Source organism: Chiloscyllium plagiosum, unplaced genomic scaffold, assembly GCF_037043375.1.
Source record: "Chiloscyllium plagiosum isolate Xiang-an unplaced genomic scaffold, Cpla_swu_hap1 HiC_scaffold_13, whole genome shotgun sequence".
NCBI lineage: Eukaryota > Metazoa > Chordata > Chondrichthyes > Orectolobiformes > Hemiscylliidae > Chiloscyllium > Chiloscyllium plagiosum.
Window position 1 is genome coordinate 94,119,985 of NW_028270151.1, and position 20,016 is coordinate 94,140,000.

At 45.4% G+C, this 20,016-nt stretch overlaps 1 long non-coding RNA gene across 1 annotated transcript in view; it reads right to left on the bottom strand.

Annotated features, from left to right (window-relative positions):
* LOC148148380 (uncharacterized) overlaps positions 1-20,016 on the bottom strand; it is a 29,972-nt gene that overhangs the window by 5,133 nt on the left and 4,823 nt on the right. The window lies entirely within an intron of this gene.

Here is a 20,016-nt window from a genome sequence, read left to right on the forward strand (position 1 = left end):
GTTCATGTATGCGGATTGTTAGCTGTCTTCCTGTTTGTCCTATATAGTGTTTAGTGCAGTCCTTGCATGGTATTTTGTACATTACATTCGTCTTGCTCATGTTGGGTATCGGGTCCTTCGTTCTGGTGAGTTGTTGTCTGAGCGTAGCTGTTGGCTTGTGTGCCGTTATGAGTCCTAGGGGTCGCAGTAGTCTGACAGTCAGTTCCGAGATGCTCCTGATGTATGGTAGTGTGGCTAGTCCTTTTGGTTGTTGTATGTCCTCGTTCCGTGGTCTTTATCTTAGGCATCTGCTGATGAAGTTGCGCGGGTATCCGTTTTTGGCGAATACCTTGTATAGGTGTTCCTCTTCTTCTTTTTGCAGTCCTGGTGTACTGCAGTGTGTTGTGGCCCTTTTGAATAGTGTCCTGATGCAGCTTCGTTTGTGTGTGTTGGGGTGGTTACTTTCATAGTTTAGGACTTGGTCTGTGTGTGTGGCTTTCCTGTATACCCTTGTAGTGAATTCTCCGTCTGGTGTTCTCTGTACCATCACGTCTAGGAATGGGAGTTGGCTATCCTTTTCTTCTTCTCTCGTGAATCGGATTCCTGTGAGTGTGGCGTTGATGATCCGGTGTGTTTTTTCTATTTCCGTGTTTTTAATGATTACAAACGTGTCATCGACATATCTGACCCAGAGTTTGGGCTAAATTTATGGTAGGACTGTTTGTTCTAACCTTTGCATAACTGCCTCTGCTATGAGTCCCGAGATTGGTGATCCCATGGGTGTTCCGATGATTTTTTCGGAAATCTGGTGGTTGAATGTGAAGTGTGTTGTGAGGCACAAGTCCAGTAGTTTAAGTATGCCGTCTTTGTTGATAGGTTCAGCGTCCTGTTTTCTGTTCTGTATGTCCAGTAGGTTGGCCATTGTTTCTCTGGCTAGGGTTTTGTCAATAAAAGTGAACAGTGCCGTCACGTCGAATGATATCATGGTTTCTTCTATGTCTGTGTGTATATTTCTGATGATGTCCCAGAATTCCTGTGTTGATTGTACAAACTCCATCAACAAACACATCGACCTGGACCCAATATACCAACCACAACAGCGGACAGCTGAAACTGACAACCGGAAGCAGCAAGGACAGAGCAGTATAAACACCGGAGGAAACATCAAAGAAGCGCTTCGCAGGAGGCTCCCAAGCACTGATGATGTCGCCTAGCCAGGGGACGAAACGTTTGCAACAAAAACTTCCAGCTCGGCGAACAGAACCACAACAACGAACACCTGAGCTACAAATCTTCGCACAAACTTTGAACACTTACGGGCGAGAGACGCTGAGACAAGCCAGGAAATGGGAATCCTGCACTAACCGACTAAGCGCCATATACGAACAACTCCGGTTCCTGCATGAATGCCGAAAGAATCGAATCCTTCCACATTGTGTCAGATACAGACCGCCAGTCAACAATCCACAAGCCAGGGAAACAGCCCAGCAGAATGGGTTCAGGATGATCCAGGTAATGATCACAGACGCGCACAACCGACTTCACAGATACAGACATGAAATTGCGCGCCAAAAGTCGTTAATTTCAAAAACCACGAATCAGGAATGGACGCGGACCATAGAACAGGCTGTCACCATAGGACAGAACAGGACCACACACCGCATAAAAACGGCACTAAAAGAAAAAATGGCCAAACTAACACACAACAAAGAGGACACTACAACACACACACGTGGGTTAAAAACCTCTCGCACAGACAGCTCACAGACACGGAAAGAACAATACTGGCCAAGAGGCTCAACTACAACCACAGGGACGCCAAGACAGCAGACTTCCTAGCAGCACTAGAATGCACACTCAGGAACAATGGACTGACAGAAGAGACACAACAAACAGTGAGACAAACTGTCGTAACTATGATAATAAGGAAAAGACAAACACATAACCTCAACACCAAGGAGAGGGAAGCACTGAAATCACTAAGAAACGATAAGAACATAATCATACTACCAGCAGATAAAGGCAGAATGACGGTCATCCTAGATAAATCTGATTACATCCAAAAAGCACAACAACTACTTGAAGATACCAACACCTACCAAAAGAGGGAGTTTGACCCCACCCCACAGCTCACTAATAGGATAAATAACACACTAAGGAATCTACAAAAAAAATGGACAGATAACCAGAGCTGTTCTACAAAGATTGAAACCGGAAAGCAACAACACCCCCAGATTCTGTGGATTACCTAAAGTACACAAACCAGGCATCCCACTCAGACTCACAGTATCACGACCAGGGACACCATCATACAAACTGGCCAAAGAACTACAACAGAAACTAAAACACCTGGTCAGCGGATCCAAACACTCTATACAATCAACACAGGAATTCTTGGACATCATCAGAAATATACACATAGACAAAGAAGAAACCATGATCTCATTCGACGTGACGGCACTGTTCACTTCGATTGACAAAACCCTAGCCAGAGAAACAATAGCCAACCTACTGGACATACAGAACAGAAAACAGGACGCTGAACCTATCAACAAAGACGGCATACTTAAACTACTGGACTTGTGCCTCACAACACACTTCACATTCAACAACCAGATTTCCGAACAAATCAACGGAACACCCATGGGATCACCAATCTCGGGACTCATAGCAGAAGCAGTTATGCAAAGGTTAGAAAAAACAGTCCTACCACAAATTCAACCCAAACTCTGGGTCAGATATGTCGATGACACATTTGTAATCATTAAAAACACGGAAATAGAAAAAACACACCGGATCATCAACGCCACACTCACAGGAATCCGATTCACGAGAAAAGAAGAAAAGGATAGCCAACTCCCATTCCTAGACGTGATGGTACAGAGAATACCAGACGGAGAATTCACTACAAGAGTATACAGGAAAGCCACACACGCAGACCAAGTCCTAAACTATGAAAGTAACCACCCCAACACACACAAACGAAGCTGCATCAGGACACTATTCAAAAGGGCCACAACACACTGCAGTACACCAGGACTGCAAAAAGAAGAAGAGGAACACCTATACAAGGTATTCGCCAAAAACGGATACCCGCGCAACTTCATCAGCAGATGCCTAAGAGAAAGACCACGGAACGAGAACATACAACAACCAAAAGGACTAGCCACACTACCATACATCAGGAGCATCTCGAAACTGACTGCCAGACTACTGCGACCCCTAGGACTCATAACGGCACACAAGCCAACAGCTACGCTCAGACAACAACTCACCAGAACGAAGGACCCGATACCCAACATGAGCAAGACGAATGTACTGTACAATATACCATGCAAGGACTGCACTAAACACTATATAGGACAAACAGGAAGACAGCTAACAATCCGCATACATGAACATCAACTAGCCACGAAACGACACGACCAGCTATCCTTAGTAGCCACACATGCAGACAACAAGCAACATGAATTCGACTGGGACAACACTCCTATCATAGGGCAAGCCAGACAGAGAACAGCCAGGGAATTCCTAGAGGCATGGCATTCATCCACAAACTCCATCAAAAAACACATCGACCTGGACCCAATATACCAACCACTACAGCGGACAGCTGAAACTGACAACCGGAAGCGGCAGGGACAGACCACCAAAACACTGGAGGAAACATCAAAGAAGCTCTTCGCAGGAGGCTCCCAAGCACTGATGATGTCGCCTAGCCAGGGGACGAAACGTTTGCAACAAAAAATTCCAGCTCGGCGAACAGAACACCTGAGCTATAAATCTTCGCACAAACTTTGAACAGAAAGGTTCTGTTTGGAGGCTCAGGCAGGGACAGCTGGGAGACAGCATGGCCTGGTGGCTTGAGCACGTTTTCTTATCAGCCTCTTCAAAGATGCTGTTACTCAACACTGATCCTGGTCTAGAGATAAAGACACTACCACCATTTCTTGGTGGGATGGTGTAAAGAAGGGAAGATGTTCTCAATCTCACTCGCATGGAATCTCCATGAGCTCCTCCCACTTACTGTCTATGGTGGGGATGGAGGAGACAGAGCAGACAGGAGGGGTTTAGGGATATTGGGACTGCCTTTCAAAAGGAACTCCCCTGTGTGGGTGATATTAACATGACTCAATATACAGTCACTAACACAAAGCTGGTGTACGTGAACTTTATCCAGAATATGAGCATTTATAGCTGGGTAACGCAGAGCCCAGTGTACAGAGTTAAGTCCTGGATATTATTAACAGCTTTGTGTGTGAGAAATCACATCTCATGAACTTGAGTCAGTTTCTTTGAAGAAGTAACAAAAAGGATTGATGAGGGCAGAGCAGTAGTTATGATCTGCATGGACTTCAGTCAGGCTTTTGACAAGGTTCCACATGGGAGACTGGTTAGCAAGGTTAGATCTCATGGAATACAGGGAGAACTAGCCATTTGGATACAGAACTGGCTCAAAGGTTGAAGACAGAGGGTGCTGGCGGATGGGTGCTGTTCAGGCTGGAGGCCTGTGACAAGTGGAGTGTCACAAGGATCGGTGCTGGATCCACTTTTCGTTATTTATATCATTGACTTGGATGTGAACATAAGAGGTATTGTTAGTAAGTTTGCAGATGACACCGAAATTGGAGTTGGAGTGGACAGTGAAAAAGATTACCTCAGAGTACAAGGCATCTGGATCACATGGGCGAATGGGCTGAGGAGTTCAGTTTAGAAAAATGTGAGGTGCTGCATTTTGGAAAAGCAAACCCTAGCAGGACTTATACAGTGAATAGTAAGTTCCTGCCGACTGTTGCTAAACAAAGAGACCTTGGAGTGCAGGTACATAGTTCCTTGAAAGTAGAGTCGCAGGTAGATAGGATAGTGAAAGCGGCAGTTGGTCTGCTTTCCTTTATTGGTCAGATAGTTTAGTATAGGGGTTGGGAGGTCATATTGTGGTTGTACAGGACATTGCTAAGGAAACTTTTGGGATATTCCATGCAATTCTGGTCTCCTTCCGATCAGAAGGATGTTCACAAACTTGAAAGGGGTCAGAAAAGAATTACAAGGTTGTTGACAGGGTTGAATAGGGTGTTTTACCTGGAGCGTCGGAGGCTGAGAGGTGACCTTACAGAGATTTATAAAATCAGGCCGGGCATGGATAGGTTAAATAGACACGGTCTTTTCCCTGTGGTGGGGGAGTCCAGACCTAGGGAGACGAGGGTAGGCAGGCATTGGGTGGCAGAGGGTGGGGAGACAGAGAGAGTGGCGGGATAGAGAAGGGTGGCAGAGAGAAGGATGAAGAGAGAGACGAGGAACAGACAGTGGGGACAGAGGAAGTGACGGGGGACAGACAGAGGGGACAGACAGACAGACAGGGAACAGACAGACAGATGGGGGGACAGACAGAGAGTGGAAGAAAGGGGGGAACAGACAGAGAGGGGGAAGATGGAGAGAATTTTTATAGATCAAAATTCAACCCTGTTGCTGTTTTCTCTCCATCCACTTCAATCCCTCTGAAAGGCTCAGAACAACTGCATAGTTCCTGCAAAATAGAGTTTCAGGGAGATCAGATGTTGACATTTGGGATGCTGACCATTATTGGTCAGGGCACTGATTAATAAATGGACTGGTTCAATTGCACTGTCATTGTGGTGTTTGCACATTCTCCCACTGTGTTTCTGTGTGGGCTACCTCTGGGTGCTCTCGTTTCCTCCCACAATCCAAAGGCTTGTAGGTAAGGTGGATTCGCTGTGGGAAATGAGAGGTTACATGGTTAGGGTGGGATGCTGTTCCGTTGATCGGTATGGTCTCATGGGTCGAATGGCCTGTTTTCACACTGTAGGGATTCTGTCACTGAGTATAGGAGTTAGGAGGTCACTTTGTGGCTGTACTGGGCATTGGTGAGGCCAGTTTTAGAATACTACATTCAATTCTAGTCTCCCTGATTTCAGAAAGAAGGTCCCACAATAGGACTCAACCTCAGAATGACAAGTTCCTGGGAAGTGTGCACGAACGAACAGACTGTGCAGTGTGGTTTGATAGTTCCTTAAAAGTGGGGTTGAAGGTAGACAGGTCGGTGAAGGTGGTGTGCTGTATGCTAACTGTTATTGGGCAGTGCATTGATTATGGGAGTTGGGAGGTCATGTTTCGGTTGTACAGTTTATTGGATCGACCACTTTTGGAATTTCCGTACTGCTTTCAATTCCAGTTTCCCTGGTACAGGATGGATGTTGGGAAACTTGAAAGAGTTCAGAAAAGATTTACAAGGGTGTTGCCATTATTGAACCATAGGGAGAGGCTGAATAGGCTGTGGCTATTTTCCCTGGATCACTGGACACTTGAGGTGGCATTGTAGAACTTTATAAAATTATGAGGAGCAACGATAGGGTGACTAGTCATGGGTTCTTTTTTTTCTCCCCGGGGTAGGGGAGTCTAAGAGTAGAGAGCATAGGTTTAACATGAGAGGTGAAAGACTTCAAGGGGATTTGGAGGCTTTGGAGATGGTGAAAACAGGTTTACCAGGATGTTGTGTGGATTGGGAGAGGTTGGAAAAACTTGGATTTTTGTCTTTGGCAAGTCAGTAGCTGGGGGGTAACCAGAGAGGCACAGACAGAGTGAATAATCGAAATCTATTTTCCAAGGGGGAAGTGACAAATTCTAGAGCCACACATTTCAGAGGACAGGGGGCAATTTAAAGGAAATGCAAACCGAAACAACTGCAGATGCTGTTAACCAGAAAGAAAACAGAAGTTTCTGGAAAAGCTCAGCAGGTCTAGCAGCATCTGTGAAGAGAAATTAGAGTTAATGTTTCTGAGGAAGGGTGACCGGTCCCGAAACATTAATTGATTTTTCTTCACAGATACTGCATGACCTGCTGGGAATTTCCAACAACATCTGTGCAAGTTTAAAGTGAGATATGTCAGGCAAGTTTCTTATGCAGAAGGTGATAGTTGACTAGAATGTACTCTCCTGGGAGATGCAAAAGCAAAAACAATCACAACGTTTTTGAGGCAATAGGGCAAACACATAAGCCGGCATGGGTTGGCAGGAATATCGATCATGTACAGGCAGATGAAATTAGTTTGGAATGGCTTCATAATCTGCATAGACACGGTGGACCGATTATTCTGGTGCTGTAGCTGTTACGTTTTCCAAAGGGAAGAATGTCTTTTGAAGAAGTAACGAAGGATTGATGAAGGCAGAGTGGTGGACATGATCTACGTGAACTTCAGTAAGGTGTTCTGCAAGGCTCCTCATGGGAGACTGGTTAACAAGGTTAGATCTCATGGAATACAGAGGAAATCATCTATTTGAGTACAGAACTGGCTCAAAAGGTAGAAGACAGTAGTGGAGGGCTGCTTTTCAGACTTGAGGCCTGTGACCAGTGGAGTGTCACAACGATCGCTGTTTGATCCACTACTTTTTGTCATTTATATAAATGACTGGGATGCGAACTTGCGAACATAGGAAGGACACGTTGTGGCTGTACTGCGCATTGGTGAGGCCAGTTTTACAATACTACACTCAATTCTATTTTTCCTGATTTCGGAAAAATGTTACCACAATACGACTCAACCTCATAATGACAAGTTCCTGGGAAGTGTGCACGAACAAATACATTGTGCAGTGTGGGTTGAGAATTACTTGAAAGTGGGCTTGAAAGTAGACAGGTCAGTGAAAATGGTGTTTGGTATGCTAGCTGTTATTGGGCAGTGCATTGAGTATAGAAGTTGGGTGATCATGGTTCGGTTGTACAGTATATTGGCTCGGCCACTTTTGGAATGCCCAGACTTCTTTTAATTCTGGTCTCCCTTCCATAGGAAAGATGTTGGGAAACCAGAATAAGTTCAGCAATGATTTACAAGGGTGTTGCCAGTATTGAAACATTTGAACCATAGGGATGGCTGAGGCTACTTTCCCTGGAGCAGTAGATGCTGTTGGATGGCATTATGATGCAACATTTCAAAGTTGTGTGGAGCAACAACATGGTGGCTAGTCAGTTTCTTTATTCCCAGGATAGGGGAGTCCAAAAGCAGAGGGCATAGCTTTAACGTGAGAGGGGAAAGACTTCAAAAGGACCATAGAGATAACTTGCTTGGTACATGTATAAATGAGCTGGTTGGCATGGACGATTAGGACAGAGGGTCTGTTTCCATTCTGTACATCTCTATGACTCTGTTTTACTAAACTTGAGAAGCGTTTCAGAAAATATCTGCAAGGCTATTGTTAGGACTGTGGAGTTAAAGGGAAAGGCTGAATAGGCTGGGGCTTTTTCCCGAGAGTGTCAGAGACTGAGGGGTTACCTTATAGAGGAGCACAGACAGGGTGAATAGCCAGGTCTTTGTTTCCACCCACTGTCGGGGAGTTCAAAACTACAGGGAATTGGGTTTTCGGTGAGAAGGGAAAGGTTTCAAACAGATCTGAGGGCCAAACGTTTCACTCAGAGATTGGTGAGTGTATGGAATGAGCTGCCATAGGAATGATGAGCACAGGTCGAATTAATTTTAAAAGGCGTCTGGAGGAGTACACGAATAGAAAGTGTTCAGAGTGATATAGGCCAACTTACCCAAATGGAGCTGGATCAGTTTCGGATATCTGGTCGACATGGACGAGTTGGACTGAAGGGTCTGTTTCTGTGCTGGATAACTCTCTGACTCTAAGTGCCTCAGCAAAATGGTGGAAATCCACAATAAAAACAAAAAGTGCTGGAGATCCTCAGCAGGTCTGGCAGCATCTGAAATGGTGACAGATGCAGGAAACATTGTAGCCTTGAAGAAGTGTTGAGATGATCACACCACGCACTACAATATCGGTTACACGCTGAGTGCCAGAACGTGTGACTCGAATAAATAGGTGATCGATGACCAGCATGAATACGATGGGGCTGGCAAGTTGACTTTTCGGGTCAGGACTATTCATCAGGACTGATAAAGGGTACTGATCCAAAACATCAACTTTCCTGCTCCTCTGAATCTGCCTGACCTGCTGCACTTCCCCAGGCCCACATTATATAGACTCTGACTTCCAGCAATGCCCCATCTTATCCATACTGGTCATTGTGTTCAGGTCAGGCAGCATCAGTAGTGCTTGGTGTGATCATCTCAACACTTCATCAAGACTGCAATGTTTCCTGCATCTATCACCAGACAGTTTTCAGAATCTGGAACATTCCACCCGAAAATGTGCTGGAATTTGAGTTCATAAGGAATTCTAATGAGAATTTTGCAGGGAGTTTACAGGTTATCATCATGAAGTGGGTTATTGGGAATAATCTGTCAGTTCCTGCAAAGAGACTAGATATAATTTGGATAAATCTGTGCTCCCTCTCAGGCAAAATCGCCCATGGGTGATTCAACCACGAATTTGAACATCTTTTTGCATTTTGCTTGACAAAAGTATTGGAGATATTTTCCCAGAGACGGAACAGACAACCTTTTCTCCTTCCACTGTTAAATGCCAATAATATTCAGATCCTGATGACACCGTTGACTGCAGAAATCTGTTTTTGAGATCCCGGCCTCAATCATTCTTAATTAATATCCTATAAAAATAATTCACAAAACAAAACTCAATCAGTGCAGGATAAATTGAAAAGACAAATATTTCTCTGCTATGTGTCTGATGTGTAAATGCTCCTCTTCAAATCCCCCTTCCCCCACCCAGGAAGAGGACATGTCCATGCGCCTCACTGTACCTTGCCCCTAATAAAGATGGCAGCCATAACCCAGGACCTATCACTGACTGAGGCCCACAGCCGTTTTCCTATTTGCTGCAATTGTGGGACCAAGAGTTTCTAATTCAGGTCTAACAACCTGTATAGAGGTGAAATTAAAACCTCCCAGTCTAAACTGAATCATTTTCTCCCGGTTTCCGCTGCCATTCCCCCTTCCCAGTTTCCAGCTCCTGCACACACCAAGGGCCATTCCGTGTCCCATGACCCTTCCTCAGAACCGATGGTAGCTGGGAAAATTAAATCCCTACAGTGTGGAAACAGGCCATTCGGCCCAACAAATCCACACTGACCATCCGAAGAGTATCCCACCCAGACCCATTCCCCTACCCTATTATCCTACATTTCTCCTGAATAATGCACCTCACCTACACATCCCTGAATACGACAGGAAATTTAGCTTGGCCAATTCACCTAACGTACACATCTTTGGACTGCAGGAGATAGGGGTAAAAGAGTAAATAATAGGTGGAGATGGAGCGACTCTTCAACAACACGGCATCAACATTTCCTCATCTCCTCTCCCCGACCTTATCTCAGATCCAACCCTCTAACTCAGCACCGCCCTCAAACTGTCCCACCTGTCCATCTTCCTTCCCAATTATCCACTCCACACTCTCACCATTATCCTCCACTTGCATTTTCCTATCGCCTTCCCAACCACCTTACCGCCAGCCCGACCCACCCATCTTATTATCTGTCAGCCCTCTTCCCCACTCTCACATTCTTGATGAAGTGCTTAGGCCCAATATGTCAATTCACCTGCTGTTCTTCTCCAGCGCCACACTTTAACACAAGATTAGATTAGATTACTTACAGTGTGGAAACAGGCCCTTCGGCCCAACAAGTCCACACCGACCCGCCAAAGCGCAACCCACCCATACCCCTACATTTACCCCTTTAACCTAACACTACGGGCAATTTAGCATGGCCAATTCACCTAACCTGCACATCTTTGTGACTGTGGGAGGAAACCGGAGCACCCGGAGGAAACCCACACAGACACGGGGAGAATGTGCAAACTCCACACAGTCAGTCGCCTGAGTCGGGAATTGAACCCGGGTCTCTGGCGCTGTGAGGCAGCAGTGCTAACCACTGTGCCACCGTGCCGCCCACAAGCTGGAAGATCACCACCACATCTTGTACCTGGGACCCTTCAGCCCTCTGGGCTCAATATTGGATTCCATAATTTTAGGTCCTAAGTCTCCCACGTCCTAGTGTCCAAGCCCCCCTACCCCATAGACCAGGCCTTGTTATTACATAGCCACTACACATTACCTATGGTTAGTCACTAACAGTCTCCATAAACAACTATTCACCCCCCGCCTCCAGCCAGATCGTTATCCATTCCTTTGTCCAACTGCTCCCATCTCTTTCTTTAGAATCTATCACCATCTATCATTTACTCCTTAACCCCTACCTTCTGCATATAAACTGACATTTTTTCTCAGTAACATCAGCTCTGACGAAGGGTCATTGGATCAGAAATGTTAACACAGATTTCTCTTCACAGATGCTGCCAGACCTGCTGAGCATTTTCAGTATTTTCTGGTTGTTGTTCCTGATTTACAGCATCTGCAATTCTTTTGATTTTCATTTACTGGGAGCTGGTAATTCAGGTCTAGCAGCCTACATCGTGTGTTTATAAACCCTCCCAGTAAACAAACTCCATCTCTCTCCCAGTCTCTCCTGTCTCTCCCACCCCCTTCACACTCACTGAGTTTCCCCCATCACAGTGATACTGCACCTGCACAGCTCATGGTCACGTGTTGACCTGCTGGCCACACTCCTCATACACTCCCATTGGCTGGAGGATCACACCAACTCCCCTATTGGTCTGACGCTGCCGTCAATCAGCCAGGCCCCATTGTGACTTGAGTGGTGGGAGGCTGAAAGGTGACCTCAGAGGTTTATAAAATCATGAGGGGCATGGATGGGATACATAGATAAGGTTTTTTTCCCTGGGATTAGGAAGTCCAGAACGAGGGGGCATAGGTTTAAGATGAGAGGAGAAAGTTATAAAAGGGACCCAACGGGCACCTTTTTTCATGTAGAGGGTGGTGCGTGTATGGAATCTACTGTCAGGGAAGTGGTGACAGCTGGTATAGTTACACTATTTCAAAGGCATCTTGATGGGTATATGAATAGGAAGGGTGTAGAGGGATATGGGCCACCTGCTGCCATATAGGACTAGATTAGGTTGGGGTATATAGTCGTTGTGGACGAGTTTGACTAAAGGGTCTGTTTCCGTGCTGTACATGACAAAGGCTCTGCCCTGGGATGAGCTTCATCATTCGCAGTCAATGGGGCAGTATCACAGAGCACAGGGGCTGGGGGCTATTCAGCCCACTGGCGCTGCATTCTCCCCCTCTGGAGATGCTGCCATTCTGCCATTACCCCCATCCCATTTACCAGTAGCCCTCCACATTTATCCTCAGACAGTTAAATTCCAAATCTGTTTTGACAATAACTGAAGTTGCATCCAGCTGTGGTTCAAACTGTTCTAGATGTTCAGAACCTACTGAGTAAAATAACCTTCACATTTTTAACCTGCATTATTTGCCAATTACCTGAAAGTAGTTACTAAAATTGTGACAATAGTTTCTCTCAGTCTTTCTGTAAATAAAATATCCTGGAAACAAATCTGCTTCTGGTTGAAATCACTGCTTAACCTTTTCAGCTCCAAGGAGAATTATCTGACCTTCTGCTAACTCTCCATAAAAGAGAAACCTACCTTAATTTTAATTTATTCGTGTCATAGAGATGCACAGCACAGAAACAGATCCTTCGGTCCAACTTGTCCATGCCACCCAGTTATCCTAAATTAATCTCGTCCCATTTGTCAACATTTGGCCCATATCCTTCTAAAATTTTCCTAATCACGTACCCAATCAGATGCCTTTTAAATGTTGTAATCGTATCAGCCTCCACACTTCCTCTGCAAGCTCATTCTATACACGTGCCATATTCAGCTTGAAAACATTGCTACTTAGATCCCTTTTAAATCTATTGCCTCACATCTTACGTCTGTGCTCTCTGGTTTTGGACTAACCTAACCTGGGGATGAGACCCTGGCTGTTCACCCTAACCATGTCCTTCACGATTTATCAACCTCGAAGTTCACTTCTCAGCATCCAATGCTCCAGGAAAAACAGCCCTAGCCTATTCAGCCTCTCCCTATAGGTCAAACCCTCAACCCTGGCAACATCTTTGCACATCTTGTCTGAATCCTTTCAAGTTTTACAATATCATTCCGATAGCAGGGAGACCAGGACTGAAAGCGGAATTCCAGAAATGGCTGAATCAATGTCCTGTACAGCTGTAAAATAATGTCACAACTCCTATACTCAATGCACAGACCAATAAAGGCAAGTACACCAAACACCTTCTTCACTACGCTGCCTATGTATGATTCCACTTTCAAAGAGCGATGAACCTGCACCTCAATATCTCTTTGTTCAGCAACACTCCCCAGGACCTTCCCATTAAGTGTATAAGTCCTGCCCTGATTTGCCTTCCCAAAATGCAGCAACTCACATTTTTCCGAATTACACTCCATCTGCCACTCCTCAGCCCATTTGAGTGATGTCCCATTATACTCTGAGGTAACTTTCTCCCCTGTCCACTGCACCTCCAAATTTGGTGTCTATGTAAAGGCACTAACCATAGCTCCTATATTCACACAGAAATCATTTATATAAATGATGAAAAGCAGTGGACCCAGCACCAATCCTTACACCACATTGCTCATCACAGGCCTCCAGTCCAAAAAGCAACCCTCCATCACTACCCTGTGTCTCCAATCTTCCAGCCAATTTTGTATAATTTGCTAAGCAGTCTGTTATGTGGAACCTTGCTGAATGTCTTTCTGAGTCCAAGTTAGTGATTTCCATGCACAAAACCATGTTGACTATCCCTAATCATTTCTTGCCTTTCCAATTACATCCAAATCCTGTCCCTTAGAAGCCCTTCCAACAATTTGCCTGACTTCAGGTTCACCGGGGTATCGTTCCCTGGCCTTTCCTCATCACCTTTCTCAAATAATGGCGCCTGTCTTGCAGCACCGCAACTGTGGATTTCGGTGATACAAATATCTCAGCGAGGGGCCCGACAATCACTTCCCTAACTTCCCACAACGTTCTGGGACACATCTGATCAGGTCCCAGGGATGTATTCAGCTTTATGTATTATAAGATATCCAGTACCACCTTCTCTGTAATATGGACACTTGTCAAGTTATCATTATTTATTTTTCCAAACTCTCTCACTTCCACATCCTCTTTCAGTAAAAGCTGACATGAAATCCTCGGATAATATCTCTCCCACCTCCCATGGTTCCACAGACAGCCTTGTTGGTCTTTGAGCATCCCGATTCTCTGCCTGTTTTTTCATTTGTCCTTGGTGTATTTGTCGAATCTCTTTGGGTTCTCCTTAAACCTATTTCCCAAAGCTATCTCATGTCCCCTTTTTGCTCTCCTGCTTTCACTCGGCTATACTCCTACAGGAGAAAGTGAGGTCTGCAGATGCTGGAGATCAGAGATGGAAATGTGTTGCTGGAAAAGCGCAGCAGGTCAGGCAGCATCTAGGGAACAGGAGAATCGACGTTTCGGGTATTAGCCCTTCTTCAGGAATGAGGAAAGTTGGTCCAGCAGGCTAAGATAAAAGATAGGGAGGAGGGACTTGGGGGAGGGGCGTCGGAAATGTGATAGGTGGAAAGAGGTCAAGGTGAGGGTGATAGGTCAGACTGGGTGGGGGCGGAGAGGTCGGGAAGAAGATTGCAGGTTAGGAAGGCGGTGCTGAATTTGATGGATTTGACTGAGACAGGCTGGGGGAGGGGAAATGAGGAAACTGGTGAAATCAGAGTTCATCCCTTGTGGTTGGAGGGTTCCTAGCCGGAAGATGAGGCGTTCTTCCTCCTACCGTCGTTTCGCTGTGGTCTGACGATGGAGGAGTCCAAAGACCTGCATATCCTTGGTGGAGTGGGAGGGGGAATTGAAATGTTGAGCTACAGGGTGGTTGGGTTGGTTGGTCCGGGTATACTCCTACAGCCCTTATACTCCTCCAGGTATTCACACAAACACAGCTGTCTGTACCTGCCATATCCCTCCTTCATTTTCTTGACCAGACCCTCAATTTCCCTCGGCAGGCAGCATTCTCTACATTTATCAGCCTTGGCCTTAACAGGAACATACTGTCTATGTACTCTCAATGTTTCATTGTCGCAGGCCTATGGAGGCAATGGCAGATGAGGATATGGAAGCAATCATTCTCAGTAAAGAGGTAGTCTTGGAAAAGATAACAGCCTAAAGGTAGATGGGTCGCCTGGCCATGATGGAATGCATCCCAGGGGACTGTAACAGATGGCGGAGGCTAAATAGCAAATGCACTCGTGATAATTCACTAAACATTGTTGGACTCTGGGACGGTTCTGACAGATTGGCAAGCTGCAAAAATGATGAAAATATTTTAAAATTGACCTGTTAGCACAACTTCTGTAGTGGGGAAAAAGCCTGATCTCCCAAACAAAAAATAGTGAGCTATCTGAATAGAAATTGTCTCATCGAGCAGACACAGCATCTATTCATGAAAGATAGACGACACTAAGATGTGTGGTAAAGCAATGTGTGCAGAGGCCACTGTAAGTCTGCACAGGGATACAGATAGGTTACGTGAGTGGGTAAGGATCTGGCAGATGGAGTTCAATGTTGGGAAATGTGAGGTCATCTATTTTGGTTGGACTAACAACAAACTGGATCATGAAATGGTGAAAACTCGCAGCATGCTGCTGTGCAGAGGGAGCTGGGTGTCCTTGTGCATGAATCACAGGAAGTTGGTTTGCAGATGCAGCAGGTAAATAAGGCAGTGAAGGGAATATTGTCCTTCATTGCCAGAGGGATGGTTATGCTGCAGCTGTATATGGTGTTGGTGAGGCCACACCTGGAGTACTGTGTACAGGTTTGGTCTATTTACTTCAGGAAGGATGTACTGACACTGGAGGGGGTTAGAGGAGGCTCACTATTTTGAGTCAGGAGTTGAGAGGGTTGGCGTATGCGGAGAGATTGAGAAAACTGGCACTATACTCATTGGAATTTCGAAGTATGGGAGTTTGGATAGGAAAAACAATAAAATTATGAAGGGAATAGGTAAGATAGAAGCAGAGAGGTTATTTCCACTGGGGATGGGTCAAACTAGGGAGCAGAGCGTCAAAATAAGGGGGTATAAGATTTAGGATTGAGCTGAGGATGGACTTCTTCAGCTAAATCTGAGAGTCTGTGGAATTTGCTGCTGAGTACAGCAGTTGAGGTTATCGACTGGACTATCTTTAGGTCAAAATGTAGATTTACGAACAGGAAAGGAATTAAGGGTGGTGGTGAGAGATCAGGAAAGTGGAGCTGAGGCCATGAAAAGATCAGCCCTGACCTTATTGAATGGCAGAGCAGGTTTGAGGGACCAGATGGCCTATTCCTTATGTTCTTATGTTCCCACTTTCCAGCCGTCCTTTTTACCTGGGAATGGCAAAGAAATATTGGAAGTTCTCTTCCCATCTGTCTTCCCTGTCAGGCCTCTTACATTGAAGTAAAATGCGGTGTAACTTTTCAGTTCTACCTGGTTCTGTGCCTTGCCCATGCCTGCCTTGGCTGTTTGACTTCTGAACTGCACCAGCCTCAGACATACCTCTTTTCACACTATCTCTTTGGATTTACTCTTACGCCCTCACTGTTTTGATGACTCCTGAGTAGCACTAGCAAATTACCCTGCCTGGATATTAGACACCTTCCAATTCAGGTACAATCCATCCTTCTTCTGCACGTCGACTCAACTCCAGAGGAGATTACAATGGTCAAAAAATGTGAATCCTTCTGCCCTACACCACCTACATAGCCACTCATTCATCTGCTCCAGCCTGCTATTCCTACTCTCACTAGCATGTAGCATCGGGAGTAATCCAGATATTACGACCAAGGATCTACTTTTTATATTCCAGGCTAATTTGCTCTCATCAGGACTTCATCCTTTCCCCTTCCTATGTCATTGGTACAGATGTACACCGACCTCCCACGTGTCATTCTCCCCTTTTAGAATATTCTAATGTCTGTCCGACACATCCTTGACCCTGACACCAGGGAGGTACCACCCCATTCCGATGTCTCAGTGTCAGCTGCAGAAACAGCAGTCTGTGCCCGACTAGAGAGTCGCTTATCATCGTTAATTACCGAGAACCTCTCATTACAGTAGAGCCAGTCTCAGTACCAGGAACTTGGCTGTCAGTGCAACATTCCCCTGAGAGTTTATGACCACCTACATTTTCCAAAACAGTATACTTGTTTGAGATTGGGATAGCCAGAGGAGGCTCCTGCACTACCTACCTCCCTCTCTTACCTTTCCGAGAGGTAAGCCATCTACCTGATTGTATCTGCAGTTTTCTGGCCTGAAACTACCCTTATCACAAACCCTGACTCTTGTAAATTCTTCATTGCCATTAAGCACCGCTCCATCTGATCCATGCAATCCAAGAGGATTTGCATCCTCACTTCCTGCAAACTATCATCAGGATCATTAAAACTCTTCCTAATCTCCGACATCCTCCCAGGAAGAGCACATCCCTGTACGAATGGCCATCTCTGCACCTTAATCTGTCGACCCAGAAAAAGGCAGAGTTTTACAGCTTTACAAAAGACTACTCTAGAACACATTAGTACCTGTATTTTTATATTTAAAACATTCAACCAAAAGATCATAAGACAGGTACTTAAATTAATAAACCCTCACCCTACTGAATGTTGCGGATTTTTAAAAATAAAACCTTTTAACAGACTGAAACCCACTGAACTGATCCCTGGCTGAGTCACAGACATACAGCATGGAAACAGACCCTTCGGTCAAACTCGTCCATGCTGACCAGATATCCGAACCTAATCTCGTCCCATTTGCCAGCACTTGGCCCGATATCCCTCTAAACCCTTGCTATTCATATACCCATCCTGATGCCTAATAAATATTGCAACTGTACCAGCCTCCAGCACTTCCTCTGGCAGCTTATCCAACAAACATACCACCGTTGCGTGAAAAAGTTACCCTTTAGGTCGCTTTTATATCTTTCACCTCTCACGCTAAACCTATGCCCTCTCGTTCTGGACTCCCCCACCCCCATGAAAATACCTTTTCTATCTATCTGATCCATGCCCCTCATGATTTTATAAACCTCTGAGATCACTCCTCAGCCTCTGATGCTCCAAGGAAAACAGCCCCAGCCTATACAGACTCTTCCTACAGCTCAAACCCTCTGCCCCTGGCAATATCATTCTAAATTCTTTTCTGAATCTTTCAAGTTACACAACATACGTCTGATAGGTGGAGAACACAATTGAATTTGCAAGAGTAGCAAAACCAATGTCCTGAACAGCTGCAACATGACCTCCCAAACTTTGTACTCAATGCTCTGACCAATAAAGGAAATCATACCAAACACCTTCACCATCCTATCTATCTGCGCCTCTACTTTCGAGGAATTATGAACCTGCACAGCAAAGTCTCTTTGTTCAGCAACACTCCCCAGGACCTGACCACTAAGTGTATCAGTCCGGCTAAGCTTTGCTTTTCCAAGATGCAGAACCGCGCATTTATCAAAATTAAACTCCATCTGCCACTCCTCAGCACATTTGCCCATCTGATCCAGATCCCATTGAAATCTGAGGTAACCTTCTTCGCTGTGGTTTCACATGTGGAATAAACTTGCAGAGGACGTGTTAGTTGTGAATACAATTACAATTTCAGGGTGGCACAGTGGCTCAACGGTTAGCACTGCTGCTTCACAGTGCCAGGAATACAGGTTCAATTCCTGCATTGGGTGGCTGTCCATGTCGAGTTTGCATATTCTTGCCCATGACAGCATGGGTTCCACAAGGTGCTCCCGTTTCCTCCCACTCTCCACAGATGTCCAGGGTAAGTCAACTGGCCGTGATCAATTGTCCATAGTATTCAGAGATGATAAGGTTTACTGAATTAGTCAGGGGGAAATGGAGTGTAAAAGGTTAGGGGAATGGGATTCTAAGAGGAAAAACCATTTGGACCCGTACATCAATAGGGAATGCTAGGATGGATTTGGACCAAGTGGAGGCAGATGTGATTAGTTCAGTTTGAAATTATGGTCGACATGGACTGGTTGGACCACAGGGCCTGTGTCGGTGCTGTATAACTTAATTACTCTAACGCTTACTATCTCTGTGAATTCCTCTTTGCTCGGAACTCTCCCGGTCCATGCCACCTCATCCAGCCTTACAACTCTTCCTTATCTCGAATAATTCCTCTCCAGCTTCAAAACCCAAACATCTCTATCACACATATCTCTATCTCTGTAACATCCTCCATTCTCACAATCCTTTCCAACTTTCATTTCCTCCAGCTTCATTATCCTCCCTCGAGTCTCTCAAAGCTCTGCTATATGTGCCTTTCTTTATTTCTAGCCTTCAGAATGCGCAATGTTTATTTCTCACTTCCGATTCCTGCGCTGAGCTTATGAATTTCCACTTAAACCTCTCTGTCTCACTTTCCTCCCAGAAACATCGACCAATCATGTTTCATCTGTTCTCGTATCACCTTTTCTGACCTGATGTCCAGTGGAGCCTGTCATATTCCTATAATAAACATCTCAGCGGTCAACAGAACAGAAAAGGTCTCTGGTGGTCCATCGGGTCTGTGAGAAAGAGAACTACCACCGAACAATCCTCATCTATTTTCCAGTACTTGTGGAAAAGTGTTATCTATCATTGCTTCGCAAGTGCACACTAAATACAACTTAAATGTTTTCGGGATTTCTGTGTCTCCCACCCTTCCAGACAGTGAAGTTTAGTGCAACTGTTGCTCGATGATGACATCGCCCACAAGAACACAGAGCAGCTGGGTCTGTGCAAACCAGAGATCCCCACACATTGGGAAGGATGGCAGGGTCCTGGAGAGGTTGCACAGGAGATTTACCAGGATGGCTCAAGGAATGAGAGATTTTAGTGGCAGTGACATTGGTGTTGATGGTACATACTAAGAATATCCATCTTCAATAGATGGACTCTCCTTCTCAACCTCTCCCCTTGCCTGTGCTGTGGTCACCTTCAGGTTAATACACCACCAGTCATCTCTCCCTAATGAAAGAGCAGCCCTATGGTCTGGTAAGACAATGCTGACTTTACCTTTTACACAGTGATGCCACTGTACCTGGGGGGTGGAGAGAGGGAATGCTGAAGATGGTGGATGGGACACCACTCAGGCACAGTGCTTTGTCCTGGAGGATATTCACTTTCTTTAAAATTGTTGGGGGATGCACTGATGTA